Here is a 19872-nt window from a genome sequence, read left to right as displayed (position 1 = left end):
GAACTTTATCTCCCTCAAGTCTACACTTCCTGCTGCCTTGGGAAAACAGCAAACATAATCAAAGACCTCTTCCACCCCGGACTTTCTCTCTCCTCCCCATCCAGAAGATACAAAAGCTTGGAGACACATACCATCAGGCTCAAGGACAGCTTCTTTCCCCCTGTTATATGACTCTTGAATGAACCTTCTCTACAATAAAGAATGAACTCTTGATCTCTCAGTCTACCTCATCGTGGCCCTTACATCTTATTTGTCTACCTGCGCTGCACCTTCTCTGTAACTGTAATTCTGCACTTTGTTATTGTTTTTCCTTTTGTACTATCTTGATGTACTGACGTTTGGAATAATCTGTCTGGATGGCTTGCTAACAAAGCTTTGCTCTGCACCTTAGTACATGTGACAATGATAAACCAATTACCAATTATCAAATTATAAAAAGAAAAAAGAGTAAAGGCCGTTGTCATACATCTGTGAAAATGTAATGGACTAAAATCTGAGAGATGGGTGTAAGCATAAGAGAGATAGATACCTGCAGATACAAGTAGAGGAACAAGTGGAACATCTGAAGGAAGGGAGCCCTCGTGAGCATAAATGATAGCATTGATCTTTGTGATTTATAAACTCTTGGAACATTGAAAGTTATCAGAGAAAAATACTGCCCCAGCATGAAAATGGTGAGCTACAGAGTCAGACAGATGTTTCATTCCTCAAGATAGAAGATTCAATAGATCAGGCAGCGGCAATGTTGGAACAGCCTGAAATCAACAAGGCAAAGGAACAATCTGCACCAGAGGTTGTCAAGACATTGGGGTAAACTGATCCTGTTCCTCTCTGCATCCATGCGGCAGGTGCTCTGGTGAATCACTATCAGTGTATGCTCATTTCACAAGTTAAAGTAAAGCCATGGAGTAAATATTTTGCTTCCAAAAGTATACTTTACTCATAATATGTTGCAAATACTCATCATTATCTACATTCATTGGACAAAGCAATCAATGCTTTTTCCTACAATGCGTCAACAATGCGTCAACAATGCATAATGTTTCATCCTTAAACATTGCATCAAGAAAGTGTTTGAGAAACAGTGACACATGGCTCAGCTCCTCAGTGTCCAGTGTTAGCAGACCCTTGTCTGTGATCCTTTGGAGTAAATATCTGCAGACTCTACCTCGGTGACAAAAGTGGTGAAGCACACTAGCTCCACTGACCTCTGCGTTCCACCTTCTGCTGAGAGAGACTCCATCAAGAGTGAACTGCCTGAAAATCAGCCTTCACACATGAATCAAAATCATAGAAGAAAGGAAGCAGTTGAAAATGTGAAATAGCAAGCCTTGACTTCAATTCATCAGTTGTGTATTGCTTTGGTAATATTATGTATCACTTGCTACCATATCTGGTAGTGAGTTACAGGATGACAGAGATGAATAGGCAATGGCCAGCTTGGTTGTCCTGAAAAGATAAGAGTGCACGTTTCTTGTGATTCAGTCAAGGAATCTGGATTGCTAAGGAGGTGATATATTGAATCAGCTCAGAACAACATCATCACAACTTTTGGGAGAAATGCTTCTTGAACACCATCCCATGCTCACTCAGAGCTACTAATGCTACATAAGGGGGCTCCAGAGAGGAAATTTCCCCCAGCTCCACTCTGGGATAGTCTTATGCTCCGTGGAAATGGGACGAGAAGCTAAAAGACCTGAGTTCCAGCTCAAATTCCAACCTGATTCTCACCATTGAAGAGGGAGAGTGGGTGGGTGGGAGTGTCTAGCCCTCAGCACTTGATCTCAAGACCATAATGGAGAGTGGGAAGGAAAGATCTTGTGGTCAAGGAGAAAGTCAAGGAATAAGGGATTTCGTGGTTGAAATGAATATCACTTGGTTAGCAGGATGTCGAATATTCACAGAAATGTATCAATGTGCAAACAAAACCACCAAGTAATCCTCACAGGCTGAGTTTTCGATTGACAAAAATATAGTTAATGCTTCCTCAGTATCCTAAAGTACTTCTTTGGAGTGTTAACAATTAAAGTTTTTCATTGAATATTGAGCTACTTAAGACAGACAAGCTAAATCTTGGCCAGAGATAAGATCAATGAGAGAGAGAGAGCGAGAGAGAGAGAGAATTTATATATATATATAAGTAGAGGGGAACTTGCCTAGACTCAAGCAGATAAAGGCATGATGGCCCGTGATAGAGTGATTACATTCAGGAATCTGCATAGGCTGCAATTAGAAGAGCATGAAGACTCCAGATGGTTTTAACAGCTGGAGTTTGGGAGTGGGGAGACCATGAAAGGGTCTACAACAAGAGTGAGAAAATTAAATTATTTAAGGTCACCCTTTTTAATGAAAAATGCTAATGTGTTGGAAAGAGTTCAGAGATGATTTACTTGACTGATACCTGGAACAGGTAGATTGCCTTATGAGAATTACCTGCCTTGGGCAGGTAAGGCTTGTATCTACTGGAGTTTAGAAGAGTGAAAGGGGACTTGATTGAAATAAGATCTGCAGGGCTCTTAATAGAGTGAGTGTGCACAGGATGTTTCTCATGTGAGAAAATACAGAACTAGGGGTCACTTTAAAAAATAAGTGGTGACATATTTCGGGCCGATACGAAATGATTTTTTTTCTGTCAAGTGGGTCGTGAATCTCTTCTTCAAAAGGTGGTGGAAGCAGAGAGTGAATTTTTTTAAGGCAGAGCTGGACAGATACTTGATAAGCAGGGAGGTGAAGGGTGAGAATTCGGAGATGGGTTACAATCAGATTAGCCATGTTCTTATTGAGTGGCAGAGAGGGCTTGAGGAGCCAGGTAGCCTACACCTGCTGCCAATTAGTAAATTTGTTTCTCCAAATATAGATGTTGGTTAGTGCTCATGGAAGTAATGGGCAAACAGGACCGTGTGAGTGAGGGTTTGGACTAGGGATGAACTCAAGCGTACAAATGAGAGACCATACAGCCTTCCCATTCTAAAGGTACAAGATGCTTAACTGATTTGCAGCAATCAAGCTGAGAAGGATACAAAACTTTGTAGTTCTCTGGTGCGTGTCCAGCCAGAATCCTTCAAGTTATTGGCTCACAAGTTTACCTGGCACAAAACAAGAAATAACCCAGCTGTTAAAATGGCTGGTTTGCCACTCCAATTGTCATTAATAAGGCAAGCTGACTGGTTAATCATCAACAATGCCCTAGGAGTACTGTCAAACTGTCTACATTACTGCGTCTGGCACAGAAGGTTGACTTCTTTCCAAAGTTCCATTAACAGGTCTGTCAATGTGAAGCCAGCTCAACCACAGCTTCCCTCCCCAGCTGACCCCTCCTCCCCAATGTAGGTGGTGAATCACAAACTGGGTTAGCAGAGGAACTTAAGAGGGATAAATAGGGGAAACTTAAAATAAGACAACAAAATACTTAGAGAAGAAACAATATAGGAAAGTCAAAACACCTTCATGGGTAATCAGCAATAGTTTATTTAATTTGAGTTTTTTGTAATGTTTTGAGTTTACATTCCAGCAACATATCTATTTTTGGTGCTTGCAAAGATATTTTACAGTAATCTTAATGTTTGCCTCAGTGTCACAATCTGTGAACTGAACGCAAACAGAACCAGTCACAGATGAAGTGGAGTGCCCATAATACCACTGGCTATTACACTCAATGACTTCCAGAGCATATCAATTTGAATATTTTCATAAGTATTTAAATGCTTCTTGCTCAATTGCTGTAGCAGAAAAAATCAAGCCTTTTCTTCCTAACACAATGACCCCCTTCACATTTGGAGACTACCATGTGTCTTATCCTCGTGACACAAGCACAAGATCCCTGTTTAACATTTGTAGCCCATTCTTAACATAGAACATAGAACAGTATGGCACAGAACAGGCCCTTCAGCCCACAATGTTGTGCCAACATAGCTAATCCCTCCTACCTACAGAATGCCCCTATCCCTCTATTTTTCTCTTATTCATGTGCCCATCCAAGCCCCTCTTAAAAGCCCCCAGTGAATTTGCCTCCACCATCCTATCAGGCAACACATTCCAGGCATCCACCACTCTGAGTAAAAAACTTACCTCTCACATATCTTCTGAACCTATTGCCTCTCACCTTAAATACATGCTTACTTTTAAAGTCTCTTAAGGCAGTGTTAGATTCCAACAGCAATTGTGCCTTGCATTTATATAGCACCTTCAATGAAGCTAAATGAGCTTTATTACCTAAAGTTTAATACCAAGCCAGATAAATGAATGGAACAGAAAGATAACCTAGGGCTTGGGCCAACAATATGGGTTTGAAGGAGTGTCTTAAGGAGAGAGAGGGATGTGGGGAGGAACGGCAAAGGCTAAAGGCAAGTTGGATGAAGGTCAGGTCACAAACATCTGATGTGACCTCAGCCAGAACTGTGAACTGGAGCAGTGAGCTTGGCCTTGAAGAGGTGGATCATGCTGCCTGCAGACAGCAGCTCCAAGTAGAACCAGCAGTTTTTAGCCACTTAAATAGAATTAAATCCCAGACTTCCATATGCTGTGACATGCAGACATCCCACACTTACAAACCAATTCAGAAGACTGAATCTGTCGGTTGCTGGGTTCCACACTCAGTGTTCCCGGATCCCCAGGATTACACTGGGGAATCGTCTGTCAGATCCCAAGTCAGGTCAGACCTGCCACAGAATCCAAGAGCCTATTGATTTCAGTGGGGACTGTAGGGCACAGATTCATTCGGCTTGGAGGAGTTGGTAAATTACTTTGTCGTGCATTATTTTGCTTTCTTTATTTAATTTAATTAGAGTCATAGAGGGATACAACGTGGGAACATACCCTTCAGCCCATCGATTCTATGCTGACCATCAAGCACTCCCTACTATACTAATCCTACATTGACCCATTTTATTTTCCCCACGTTCCCATCAACTTCTTCCATATTCTACCACTCACCTACACACTAGGGGCAAGTTACAGAGGCCAGTTAACCTACCCACCCACACGTCTTTGGCAAAGTGGGAGGAAACTGGCGCACCCAGGGGAAACCCTCATGATCACAGGGAGAACGTGCAAACTCCACGCAGACAGCACCGGAGGTCAGGTTTGAACGCAGGTCACTGAAGAAATGAAGCAACAGTTCTACTAGTTGCGCCACTGCGACTTCATTTCTAACTGTTTTACATGCTCTGAATTTACTTTGTTAATTTTTTGAAATAATTTTTATTTTTAACTTATTTCCTTCTATCCTACTAGCTTTATAATGTCTCCAAATCTGAGAAACATGTAAGAAACTATTAAGGGCAATGACACTGTTCCCATGTCCATCTTTTCCAGTTCCTAGTGCCTCTCAGTATTACAGGGAAGGTCTTCTTCACTGGTCTACTCAAGGTCACTTAGCATTTGGACCTTATCAGTGGACTCCAATACGAAACGTCCTCGGCAACTGGCCCACCTATGAGTGGTTGCGAGTGGATCACAGATTCAGATTATTTTGTTGTCATATACACCAGGGTGCAATGCAATCCCTCGCTTGCATGAAGCTCACAGAGTATACAGCGTACATAGTAATAATAAATACAACAATGAGTACAGCAACAAGTGCAAAACAACAGAATGGTGCGAAGGTTGTGGTGCAAACTGAAGTAGTGCAAACAGAAATGCTAAAGTGACAATAACAGAATAACAGAGAGAGGAAGAGTTAAGAGACTGAAAACATGGCAGCACCACCGGGAAGGGGATGTGAAAGAGGTGATTGATTTAGAAGTTTGATAACAGTGGGGAAAAGCTGTTCTTAAGTCTGGTTGTCTGGACTTTCAAGCTCCTTTATCTTCTCCCAGAAGATAGAAGGGGGTAAAAGGAATGGCCAGGGCGGCAGGCATCCAGGAGGGGACTTTAGGTGAGGGCATAACCCCAGCACAATCCTGCCCAAATCTCTGATCATGCTCCTGTAGCTGATGCTTCATAAGACAAAGATATGGGCGGCAAGTGCTGACAGAATCAGGCTTGGCTGTGTAGTGCGCTCTACAGTCAAATATCACAATAGCACTCACTAGCTGGGCTTACAAGGAAGAAAATCCATGCAGCACTGACAAAACATTAAGAAGAAAGATTTCTTATTTCTGTTGTACCTTTCACAAGATCTGACCTTCCCCTCCCAAAGTGCTTCACAGCCCTTGAGATGCTTCTGATGTGAAGCCACCATTGTAATTTGGCCTATTTGTGCACTGTAAGCCTCCACAAAGGGAAAGGTGAACACGACCAGATAATCTGCTTCTAATTTTGACTAAGGGATAAATATTGGTCAAGGACACTGGAGTTAATTCATGATGAAGGGTCTGGACCCAAACATCGACTGTCCGTTTCCCTCCATAGATGCTGCCTGGCCCAGCTTTTTGTCTGTTGCGCTGTAGGTAATTCTGCTGTTTTCACCAAAATAATGCCATGGGATCACTTACATCCAGCTGGGAGAGCAGGGAGCACATAAATTCAAGATCTTGTTCAAAAGACAGTTCATCTGACAGAGCAGCAGCCCCTCAGTGCTGCACTGAAGTGTCATCTGACCTTTTTCTGTGCACCCCTCTGGAGTCAAACCTGAGTACCTGGCAGCAGCTTGTGGAGATGGGGGCAAAGAAAAGCACCATTAATAAATATCCTTTGGTTAAGGTCCATGGATTGCTCACCATCCTCTGGAAGGGTGGAGGTGGCTTCCTGTTGAGTTAGAGCCCAAGCAGAATGAATTTCAAGTGAAGCTTCCAGATGTTGCTAATATGTTAACCATGCTTCAATGCCCTATTTTCTTTCCCCACCCTTCAATCTCATGATGTCCATATGTTGATTGTTAATATTTCCAATGAAGTTTCTGCAGCAGCAATACATACCTCAAGACTGGAGCTACAGATCCACTCCCTGCCCATTCCAATCCTGTTCCCATCTCCTTCCCAAACTTGGCAAAGCTTTGCTGCAAAGCCACACTTAGGAATGCTCCAGCTTGCTGTGTCCGGGTGAGATGATGGAATAGGGTCTGTGCTTGTGGTTTCTGACACGCTGAAGCTCTGGCAGAAGGACAGTTTCACAGATGCTACATGAGAATTAGATGCTTTGTCCTACTTGAAATGCACGCAATCAAATTTTAAAGTGGCAGGGTATTAAAGCAATCACTGCGTATTCGTTGTGCTAATAAAATCCATCAGTAGTGATGGCCAGGCCTGATTCTGAATTCAATTCTCAGCCTTGTCATGTCATATTTTTTAGGTTGTTTCAACTAAATAGAACTGAAATTCAATGGAGGAAGACAAAGCAGGTGAATTGCATTTATCTAAGGACTTTTACATACTTTTCAGCATGATCTTTGCAGTCAATGAAGGACTTCTGAAGTAAAATTATTTTCTTAATATGGGCAAAAATTGCAGCTGATTTGGGCATAGCAAGCTCCCATGAATGTGATCATGTCTGGATACGCTGCTTTTGTCACAGTGGTTGAGGGGTAACTACATTGACAGTGGGAATATCTTTTCTGCAAAGTGGTTCTAAGAGAACTCGTACATCCATCTACGAGAACAACTGGATCTCAGTTTATTATTTCATTCAAAAGACTTCAGCCCTGACAGTGCAACAATCTCTCAATCCTCTACTAGGTTCTCAGCCTAAATTTTTAGAGTCATGGAGCCACACAGCACTCAATAGGTCCTTTGTCCCACTGAGCATCACTTTACACTAATCCCATCTTCCTTTCCCCACATTCCCATCAACTCCGCCCACATTATCCCACTCACCTAAACACTCAGTGGCCTATCAACTGAACAACCTGCAAGTCTTTGGAATGAAACCTTCACACTCACAGAGAGAACATGCGGCCTAAGGTCAGGATTGAACCCAGGTCACTGAAGCTGCGAGGCAGCACTTCTACTAACTGTGCCACTGTACCATCATTTTGTGTTAAGCTTCTGGCTTTGAACCCATAACCAGTCTCAGAGGCTGGAGGTCCATTCACTAATCCAGGGCTGTCATTTACTGATGTGAATGGGATGGAATTACTTTTGCCAGCCATTGTATGTTGCCTGGTGTTTCCTACTGAATTCATTGGACCTGCATGTTGGATGGCAGATAAAATGGATGACCAGTGTGATGCTGCCAATTTTCCAACTAACACAAATCCAATTTCAGCCCCTGGACTTTAGGGATGAGGAGTGGGAAAGTTTTACATGTGTGGTCTCTCAATTTCCTGCTGTAAATTTCCTGGAATCACTCAAAAAATAGCATGAATGAACGATTGTGCCAGTTGCCTTGTGTTTCTCTTGATCTTCTGCCAAGGTTGCTCAGAGGGATTTTAACCCATTTTCCTCAAATAAATCTGCAAGTAAAAGAGTCAGCATGGAATAAGTGTGGGGAGCTGGGGCTGGGGGGGCAGGAAAGAGGTCATGTAGAGTATCAAGTACGAACGTTTGCTTTGATGCTGCTGATATTAATTTAGTGAGTATGTTCCTCACATTATGAGACACAGAGATGAGGACAGTGAAGGGCTGAGGGGAGAACATAATTTTGTATTTTAAAAATGAGTATTATTGCATTTTAAACGTTTTTGCAAAACGCTTCATCTGTACTGGACAAAAGGGAAGACCTGCATCTCTGTAGCACTTGTGATAGTCATAGAGCCATGCAGTACGGAAAAAGACCCTTCAGCCCAACTCGTTTATGCCAACCAAGATTCCTAACTTAGTTCATCCCATTTGCCCACATTTGGCTCATATCCTTCTGAACCTTTTCTATCCATGTAACTGTCCAAATGCCTTTTAAATATCATAATTGTACCTGCCTCTACAACTTCCTCTGGCAGCTCATTCCATATACCCACCACCCTCTGTGTGAAAAATTTGCCCCTTAGGTCTCTTTTACATCTTTCTCCTCTCCCTTTAAACCTATACCCTCTAGTTTTGGACTCTCTGACTCTGGGGAAAAGACTTTGGCTATTCACCTTACCTATGCCCCTCATGATTTTATAGAACTCTGTAAGGTTACCCCTCAACCTCCGATGCTCCAGAAAAAAAACGTCCTCGCCTATTCAGCCTTTCCTTGTAACTCAAGCCCTGCAACATCCTCGTAAATCTTTTGTGCACCCTCCCCAATTTAATGACATCCTTCCTGTAGCAGGGCGACCAGAACTGTACACATTTCTCCAAATGTGCCTGATCAATGTGATCTCAGGATGTCTTATGTGGTGCAGGTACTGTTGTAAATTAGGAAGCATGGCAGCTAATTTTCAAACAGCCTGCTCCTAAGGACAGAAGATGAGTGTCCTACAATAGCTGGCAAAAGTATTTCCAATAGTTTTGCACCTCATCCACATTTACTCTATTTTAGTCATGTTGGTTAAGGGATAAACCTCATCCAGGACCCTGGGGAGAACTCCCTTACTTTTCCTTACTTCTTTTGAAAGCACTGCACAAAGACACTGCATAAAACTTTAGGAAAGTATCTTTAACTTTCTGCATCTGCTTTTTAAACCCTAATGTGCTTTGGAAATCTCTGATAACACTACACACTGTTAACAATGAAGGTCCTTGCACGGTTGGCACTCTGTGTTAACTTAAAGGGAAATGCACTGGAGCCCTGTCACACCCAACAGTTATATTATTGCTGAAAGACAATGCCTGTTCTCCAAAACTAATATTGAGACGGACGGGAGAGGTGAGGGGGCAATCCATGAAATTTGATTCCCAGAAGTAGCAGGTATCACTGGATGCACAATGGCAGCGATACAAGGGAATATAGAGTGTCATCTGACATTGACTTTCCCAAGTAGTCTTACACGAGACAATGGTCGTGTTCAGCTGTCTCTTCCCCTTGCGTTGGATGGTGAGAAAATTGCATTTCTGTCTGTCAATTATTGCTGCTCGTTCTGAAAAGCCTTTTTTTCTTTACAAAAGGGATTTTCATTTTCAGCCCCTTTGGCCTTTCAAAGGTGCATTCTCAAAAAAACACCTTGAATAAAATAGAAAGATACACTATCCCTTTGATGGATGTGTAACAGAGCTGGCTACTCAAGCCATTAATGTCAGGCCTGTAACACACGCTGACAGGACTGAAGGTGTCGAAACCATTCACAGTCGCCTGATCCAATTTGTATTTAATGGTGTAACAATAGAGGTTGAGTTTGAAAAAAAATGAATTGCTCTCAGTATGCTTTTATGTTTACAACAAAGCCACCTCGTTTTACAGCAGAGTAATAGGCCACTCTGCTCCTCTCACCTGTGCCAGATCTTTGAATGCTGGACATCTGAAATATGAACAGAAAATGCTGGAAACACTCAGCATGCCAGACAGCATCTGTGGAGAGAGAAACAGTTTCAAGTCTGAGACCTGTTCTATTTAAGGGTCTCAGACCTCAAACATTAACTGCTTCCCCTTAAAAGAGTTCTTTCATTCATCCTATGTCCCTGCTCTTTTACTATAACTCTGCATAGTTTTATCCCATATCAAGTACTTATTTAATTCCTTTTACCTAGTTCCTGTGGTCTTCTTTTCATATTTTTGACCTCTGCCCCCTCCAAAAAGCCTCAGTTAGAGATGATAATCCATGCAACTAGGCACTTCTGAAATCTCACGTGGCATGCAAGTGAACTAAATACAACCACCACCACTTCCCCAGCCCTTCACCGGACACTCTGAGTGGAGGATTGGAGGATGTTTCAGCTGGGCCACAAGCCATTAGATTGCAGATCCACAAAGACTTTCCAATCAGAATGAGGAAGTATAGTTCCTCAACCTAGTCTGGAACATTGAGGATAACTGCAGCACTGCCATCATCTCTTCCTCAGCAACAAACAATCTGCCGGAGAAACTCAGCAGGGCAGCATTCCTTTCCTCCCACAGATGCTGCTTGACCCACTGAGTTCCTCCAGCAGATTGTTTGGTGCTCTAGATTCCAGCATCTGCAGTCTCTTGTGTCCTCATCATCTCTTCCTCGATGTAGGCTGAACCTTCCAATTCTCCATGTCTCACCACTACATTCTTGTTGGGTCATTGATGCATTCCCAACAATGTCATTTCCCAATTCCACAGCCTCTTTATTTACCTCCCATTCCCAATATCCCCCTTCCCAAAAGGCTCTGAGAAGGGATGGGCAGATGGGCAGGACAATTGCCAGCTTCTGTGCTTATGATCAAAGTCACCCAGATTTTACGTGTAAGTTCGCCAATGACATAGGTCCTCGTCCCTGTCTGCATCACTCTAATACATAAATGATACGACCCCTGGCAGCTCCGAAGGCAAAGTGCTACACATGAGAAAGTGAGAACGTCCATGTATAGCTTCTCATTCTGACTATGCAACTGAAATCTCAGATGACCCTTGTCATGACTGTCTGATGTGCACCTCCACCTGACCAACTCAGGTCACCAACTCATCTCGCGCACACAGCAACACCACCTACAAATACCACCCTCCTCCAATAACAACAGAAGAAGAACAATGACCACAAACTTCACCATGATTTGGAAATAACATGCCAGACTGTGCCACTGGTGACTTCCATAAAGTAGTTGCAGACCACAGACTGTGTTGAGTGCAGGGTGACCTAATTTTACTATAACTCTGCATAGTTTTATCCCCATCAAGTATTTATTTAATTCTTTTTACCTAATTCCTTTTACATAGATCTGAGGCCCCTATCCATACGTACAAAGGGCCAAGACCTGTTTCTGGCCTGGGTCTTTGATCCTCCTTGTCTGCCTTCATCAACAAGTCAGTCAGTGCACCCCAGGGCAGAAAGACCACTGTGGCCTCACCCATGTGAAAAATTGGGAAAGGCATCAAACAATTCGGTCAGCTGTTAGCTCCTGAAAGCTGACATCTAGGATTATGTGGCCATTTTTGGACACTTGGATGAGCATTTCCAACCTGGAACACAGCCCCATTGAATTTCCAGGACCTGGTCTTTGAACGTTCTTTGATATTGTATATTTTTCATGACTTTTAGAGGAAGGGTTCATAGTGAGAGCATTTTCTCATTGTATATGCTCAGACCTCATTAGTAGGCAACATTCTGCTAAGAGCAACAATGCATTGTTTGTAAAAGGCTCCCTTCAGGAAAGTATGTTCCGCTCCGACACTCCAGGACTTCCTGTCCAGTTCACCATCTTTTCCTTTGAATGCCAGTGCAATGGGTTAATCCAAAAACTGCTCAGGCTAGTTATTGATGAAGGGTGAAAGGTCAAACTTAATAGTGTGGAGACACCAGAGAGATCTTGATTTCTTCATCTGTGAATTGTCATGTTCAGACATGGGCTACACCTGTCCAGTGAACGCCCATCAAATATGAAGCACATTGGAATCATAATCAAGCATGGGAAGTAAGTTTGTATAAGGCATCTGCTTGAAAAACCACAGTAATTCAATATCAGAGTGAATCACTACATGCAAAGTGCTCTGGAGACATGTTAAGAGAGTTACGTTAAAGTAAGCACTTCCTTTAAAGAAGCGAGAAAACAAGAATTGCTTTACAGTTATCCTGGAAATTTATGAGATGAAAGAAATTCGTTTGGCCCACCATGCCCGTATATTTCTGGATCTCACGATGTTCCAAAATGCTTTAAGCCAATGAGATCCTTTCTGAAGTGTAGTTACTTTTGTCATTGTAGATAACACAGCAGCCAATTTGTGCCCAGTAAGCTCCCGCATTCAACAAAGTGATAAGTAGCAGAAAAGCTGTTTTCTAGTGCTGTTCACTGGGGGTAAATTATCTGTCAGGATGTTTGGAAGAATAGCCCTGACCTTCTTCATAATTCCAAAAGAGAAGATTGGGCTACAGTTTAACATTGCGAAAGGAAAGTCAACCATCCCAGCCTAAGGATCTACAGGAGTTTCTTAATCAGGGGTCTAGGTCTCAACCAGCTTTAGCTGCTTCTTCATTGCCCCTCCTTCCATTATGAGGTTGGAGGTAGAGATGTGCATGAAATATTCAATTCTGTACTCAGCTCCCCATAAAATGAAACAACACATGCCTGCAAAACCTAGACAACATTCAGACATGGGCAGATTAATAGCAAGTAATATTCACACCGTACAAATGCCAGGTAATGACCATTTCTATAAAGAAGAGTATTCACCTCTAATGTTCAATGGCATTCATCCTGACTAGAAAATATATCACTGTTTCCTCATAGTTGTTGGGTTTAAACCCTGGAGCTCCACCCAGCAGCACTGTGGGAGCACCTTCATTAGAAGGACAACTCACCACCACCATCTTAAAGGCAATTAGGGATAGGCAATAAATGCTGGCCCAGCCAATGCTGCGTACATCCAAGAGCTGATTAAGAAAAATCAATTGTGTCACATCCATCTAGTCTGCAAAATAAGTAATTTTCTCAACTTTCACAGATCCACGGAGGATTCTGAATATTACTCTGGTGCAATATGTGATCTGTTTTACACTCTGACGTGGAATGCAATTATACCTGAGCATAGCCCTACATTATAATACCTTTTGATAGAGAGTGCCTTTTTAAGTTCCATCTGCACTAAAAAATCTTTCAGAACAAAGCTCTCTTGACCTCCTCTCTCTGCAGATTAGCTATTGAGAGAATATCTGGTGTTCCACAAAGGATCTGCAAATTGCCTCACACATTATGCTCATAAAATATCATTCCCATAGATCGCAGGCCCTTGATCTCTCATTTCTGCATACAGCCCTGTCAAAAATATAGTATTCCTATAATTTCCTTTTAAATTTATGAAGGTTTTTTAATGGCCCTGGTCACTTGTGAGACTACAACACTAAAAGGCCAAATAAGGAGTTTTTTTAAAATAATATTATTTTAACTTTGATTTTATCTTTTCTAACCTAATCTATCAATGTTACAACTCTCTTATTTAAACAACTTCATTTTTAAACACATTACATGTCTGCTTTTTCTCTATTTCTTTGGACTGTATTCTCCTCTACAGAATGGGATCCAAAAATATCTGAGTGATCTCCATTGAGCAACAGATTTGACCTGAGGATACAATTCATCATCAAATTTCCCTGCTCCTTTTTTTCTCTCAAAAGATCAACAAGAGACAACTGGAATCTGGAACGTTAGGTCTGACAAGACACGCCAAAGGTAAATGAAAAACAAAAATTGGATCAATGGAAGATAAATCACAAATGTGATCTGATCCTGCAAGTATGGGATAATTCCAGAGGAAATTATGTCAACCTGAGTAGTTATTCATCGAATAGTGTTCTGCAGGGCAACATTGTGGTGCTGCTGTTACTGCTGCTGCCTTGCAGTGCCAGGGACCTAGATTTGATCCTCATCTTCTGTAGCGTCTGCATGGAGTTTGCACTGATTTTCTGAGACTGCATGGTTTTCCTTCACATCCTCCCACATCCCAAAGATATCCCGGTTGCTTAACTGGATACTGTAAATTGCCCCTTGTGGAGGTTAATGGCAGAAAGAATCAAATGAGAGTTGGACTTGCATGAGAGAATAAGTTGGAGGAGTATAAGGAAATGAGAGGGAATGGGACTAATAGAATTGCTTTCCTCAGAGCTGGCACAGATCTGATGGGCTGATTAGCCTCCTCTTATGTCATTTGTAACTGTAAGATAAGACTAAAGGCTTTCTTCAAACTGACAACTTTATTTGAAAATTATTGTAGGAAGGTGTCTCGAGGATTGAAGTCTCCCAGAGTAGCAGTAATCCATATGGAGCAGGGTTACTGTCACACTCTGTGGCTCCAGTTTCTGGGATCTCCAGTTTAGATGCCCTCTGCAGTGTATTGATAAATAGCAGTGAGTTAGGCAGTGTCTGCAGGTCAACATAAATGAGGATTTTGCTTAGGCTGATAGGTACAATCATGAGTTTGCAACATTTTTGTTTCAACATTTTCCCACACTTCCATTTTACTATTTTCTCAGAAACATTTGAAAGCACTTCACATAAAGTTTTGCAAATTTTGTAGGCATGTTTGTAAGGTCAGTGGTAGTCACAACATCTCACAACATAAACAGGTCATCTGTTTCTAGGGATGTCTTATTGGCCCTGCACAAACTTTGAAAGCTCCAGGTTCTATCTGGCCTGCACTAAATAAATAAACATAGTTATGGTTTGCAGTAAATCCACTGCTTGGCCTCAGTTCTTCTATCAGAGGAAGGAAAAATAAGCTTGGGTCCCCATTTTTGATAACTATCGGTGAGAGCGCTGGAGGTGCTCACTTGTGGATGTTCGAATAAGGTAGGATTGGGCTTGGCAAAGATGCCATCTGCAGTAAAAAAAACTGGTTAGTCCTCACTGTCAGGCTGCCACTGAGATGACTACAGTTGACTAACATACAGTGAAAGGTAAGATAAGGAGAAGAAGGGAAGAGAACCCAAGTCTAACCCTTAATCCTTTCCACACACTCTATACATGTCTCCCATATATAAGAAGCAAATTACAAGGTTTTGGTAGATGTGTTCAGTGGGTAGTACTCACACCTCAGAGTCAGAAGGTTGTGGACCCAAGTCTCACTCCAGAGTCTTGAACGTAAATGCAAGGCTAACATTTCACTGCTAAACTGAGGTATGTTCCTTAGTCTTTAAACCAAGGCCCTATCTTCTCTTGTAAGTGGACATAAATAATTTCATGGGACAGTCAAAAAGAAGGATAATCCCCAGTGTCATAAATATATGAACCTGAAAAGACAATCATTATCACTGAGCTGTCATGTCTCTTACACTTTAATAGGGACAATATATCTAGGGTGGCACCATGGTGCAGCTAGAAGAACTGCTGCCTCACAGCCCCATTGACTCCTGGTTCAATCCTGACCTCCAGTGCTGTCTGTGTGGAGTTTGCACATTCTCCCTGTGACCACACGGACTTCCTCCGGGTGCTCCAGTTTCCTCCCACATCCCAAAGACACTAAGTGGCCACTGTAAATTGCCCCAAATGTGTAGGTGAGTGGTAGAAGTTGGAGGGTGAATTAGATAGGATTAAGGTAACTGGGCGCTTGATGGTCAGTGTGGACTCAGTAGGCCATGTTGTATGGTTCTATGATTGTAAAACAACAATTCATTGGACATAAAGCACATTGGGAGACCCTGAAATTGTGACATGAGTGGAAATCCTTCCCTCTTTATCTAGAAGGTGAAAGTTGGCAGCAACCTGCTGTTAGTCAGCATGATACGTCACAAAAACTGGCCAATTAGCCTGTGGTGCATCTGACAGCTCTTGAAAAGAGTCATGAAAGTTTTGATAGGATCAGGAGTAGGCCAATCAGCCTCTTCATTCTATTTTTCTTTTGAGCAGACACACTTAGCTTAAATAATGTCCCAGTGCCAGTCTCACCTCCTCTTGCCTGTTACATTGAGTGAACACTAGACAAAACCTTTCCTCATAATGCAGCATACTATGCAAAACAACGTGGAATGAGGAAAGGGTTATCCCTGAGGGAGCTCTGGTCCAATGTGATGTGGACTTGAGCCACTTATTCATGTAGATTAGGGAAATGTTTGTGTTTTCATGGTGTGAAAGAACCAAAGGTTAATGTCAAGGAAAAGTTACTATGACGCTGTGTAGGAGATCATAGAAGGCTTTCTAAGATGTGGAACAATTAGAGATATACACAGAGGGAAAGGGCCCTGAGTCCCAGATCAGCAACAAATTGCAAAGGCCCAGCAGGAAGAGCGGTAGGAAAGTCAACCAATAACAGGTTGTTTTTCTTTAACCCCTGTAATGTAGCAAAACATTGCAGAAATCCTGAAACGCAATACATAGGAACATATTAAGACAGATGACCTAAAGCTTAATCATAGAAGTAGGTTTTAAAGAGTTCCATCAAAAAGAGAGAGAGAGAGACAAAGAAAGGCAAAGAGGAGAATTCCGGAACTTAAAACCTTGGCAGCTGGAAGGGAGGCCACCAATAGTTAAATGAAGAACATGGATGGAAAACCATTGTGATGATATGGACAGGTAAGTAAACACATAATGAGAATATGGAGGTAGAAATCATCCTCAGCTGTTGCTGCTAAGCATACCACAGAGCAGTGGTTATCTTTAGGACTCCACTTTTGGAATTTGGTTCCATAGGCTGATTTGAAGTACATCAGATAGCCACTACTATACTGTATGTTTAATGTTTAATATTTGGCATTTATGGGCAAATTTCTCTCCTATGATCAAAAATCAAACTACTGGAGGAATTCAGCGGGTCAAGCAGCTTCTGTGGAAGGGTGGAAAACTTCTGGCAAGGTTGCATCACCCCACACACTTTGTAGATTGAGCCGGGACTTTCCTTTTTGTTTATAATGCAACTAAACAATCTGTGCTCCCTCTTAGAATGGGTAGGACTGCAAGGGTTAAAAAAACAGAAGCAATTCTTTATGAAGACTAAGTTCAGCAATTGCAATGAGCAGTACTTCTGATTTACAGAGGAGTGCTCCATTAGGGAGCGATAGCTTTGGTATAAAAATTACATTTTCTGATCTGGGAGATGCAGCTTAAACAAAAGATATATTTACCTGACTGCCTGACTAATGCAGCTGTTGCTTTCTTCATATATTTTAAGCGTGATAAATGGTTGATGCCAGAGATATCCTGAGCAGGTGCTTCGTGGAGCCTGGGGCTTACAACATGAGAGGACTCTTTTGCATTAACCCTTGCTTGGGTAAAATTTATCTTTGGGTCTCTACAAGTTATATTTTTGTCCACTTCATTCTCTCAGCCGGGTTGAGTTGACACTAAGAAGTTAACAGTCAAATAAGATTGGCAGTTAAACAGATCAAAAGTGAGCCAAGTATATTTAGAAAGGTTTGAGGCCATATTGAAGATGCCCTGGTCAAGGAAGAAAAAGAGCAGTCAGAGCAAGCTCTCTACAGCTGTCCATTAACTCCTGGGGAGTTCTTGCATCATAGTGCTTGGCCAAGTGGGTTCCACTCCCCAGTATGGATGTTCCACAACATTGTTTAGAGGCACTTAATTGACAGAGGAAGGAAGAAGGTCTTGTTTCCATTGGTTAAAGGGTGGACAACCAAAGGACACAGTTTTAAGCTAATTTGCCAAATACCACAGAGTCATAGAGCTATACAGCACAGAAACAGGCCCTTCAGCCCAACACATCTGTACTTACCAAGTTGACTGACTGAGCTAGTTCCATTTACCTTCATTTGGCCCACATCCCTCTAAACCGTTCTTATCCATGTACCTGTCCAGGGGTGAGATGAGGAGAATTTTGTCTAACAAGATGAGTTGCAGACAAATGCATGGAGGAGGAAAAATTGCAGGGTTGTAGGGAGTAAGCTTAACTGAATAACTCCTTCAAAAAGCCACATTGGGGTTTGGCTTAGTCTTCAGCTGTACCAACCTGTGAAGATGGATTGTAAATTGATTAATTACACTTGCATAACAGTAGCTCAGCAACCTGGAGTCACTGTCTGCAGGCAAGTTGGCAGGATCACTTTGAGCAGAAAACATTGGATTTCAGAGCTTAAGCAGGTAAGACTTAATGTGTACTTTGAAACTTGTATCACAAAGTTAAAGAATTCACTAACAACTAACAAGCAAAGATTTTCCCACTAGATCCATAAATTCTCCTTTCTCAGTATGTGTGTCTCTCTTTCGTTCCCTCTTTCTTCTGTACATATTATGACAACGGTTTGTACTATCAATATTTTTCCTCTCTGTTATACCTCCCTTTGTTTAGGGCACCTTGTCAATACAATTTGTCTTTGGGGGCAATTGGGAAATTAAGCAGATACTAATTTTATAAATATGGTTCAAAGGTTAAAAAACAATTCCCAGGGCTAGGATCAAGATTTAATAAAACAGACACTGCTTCTAAGACCTCAAAGTACAACTTGAGCCAAGAAACAAGTAAATCACAGCTGAAAACAGCTGACAGGTTTGTATCACCCCATACATTTACTCTATAGATTTGAGCCTGGACTTTCTTAGTTTGTTTATAATGCAACTAGATGATCTCTTGCGGCATTGTTCTCCGGAGCTCAAAACCCAAACAGCAAAACCTTAGAAACTGAACACAATGAAGTAGGGGCCAGTAGCTTATGATTTGAAATCATGTAGAAGCTGTGTAAAGAATTTGTGCCCAGTGTTTTCATAACTTCTCATAAAATCCATTGCAGGGTGAACAAGCTGACACATAAAGAGCTCAGATAAGGTGTGTGTAACTTATTCAAGGGTCTGTGAAATTTTACACATTGCTGCAGCCCAGAGAGTAGTTAATCATGTGGCATAATTTGTAAAAAAGCTGAGAGCCTTAAAGCAATAATTATTGTTCAATTCTACTTATATCAGAATCAGGTTTATTATCACTGACATATGTCGTGAAATTTGTTGTTTTGTGGCAGCAGTACAGTGTAAGACATAAAGACATAAAAATTACTATAAATTACAAAAATAAATAAACATTGCAGATGAGGAATAATGAGGTAGTGTTCATGGACCGTTCAGAAACCTGATGGCGGAGGAGAAGAAGCTGTTCTTGAAACATTGAGTGTGGGTCTTCAGGCTCCTGTACCTTCTCTCCGATGGTAGTAATGTGAAGAGGGCATGTGCCGGGTGGTGAGTGTCCTTAATGAAGGATGCCGCCTTCTTGAGGCACCGCCTCTTGAAGATGTCCTCGATGGCAGGGAGGCTTGTACCTGTGATGGAGCTGGCTGTGTCTACAACCCTCTGCAGCCTCTTTCAATCCTGCGCATTGGTGCTGCCATATCAGGCGGTGATGCAACCAGTCAGAATGTTCTCCACCGTACATCTGGAGAAATTTGCAAGAGTCTTTGGTGACGTACCAAATCTCCTCAAACTCCTAATGAAGTAGAGCCCCTGCCGTGCCTTCTTCATGATTGCATCAATGTGTTGAGCCCAAGAAAGATCCTCTGAGATGTTGACGCCCAGGAACTTGAAGCTGCTCACG

The sequence above is a fragment of the Pristis pectinata genome, chromosome 28 (genome assembly GCF_009764475.1).
Source record: "Pristis pectinata isolate sPriPec2 chromosome 28, sPriPec2.1.pri, whole genome shotgun sequence".
Lineage (NCBI taxonomy): Eukaryota > Metazoa > Chordata > Chondrichthyes > Rhinopristiformes > Pristidae > Pristis > Pristis pectinata.
Note: the sequence above shows the minus strand (reverse complement) of the source record.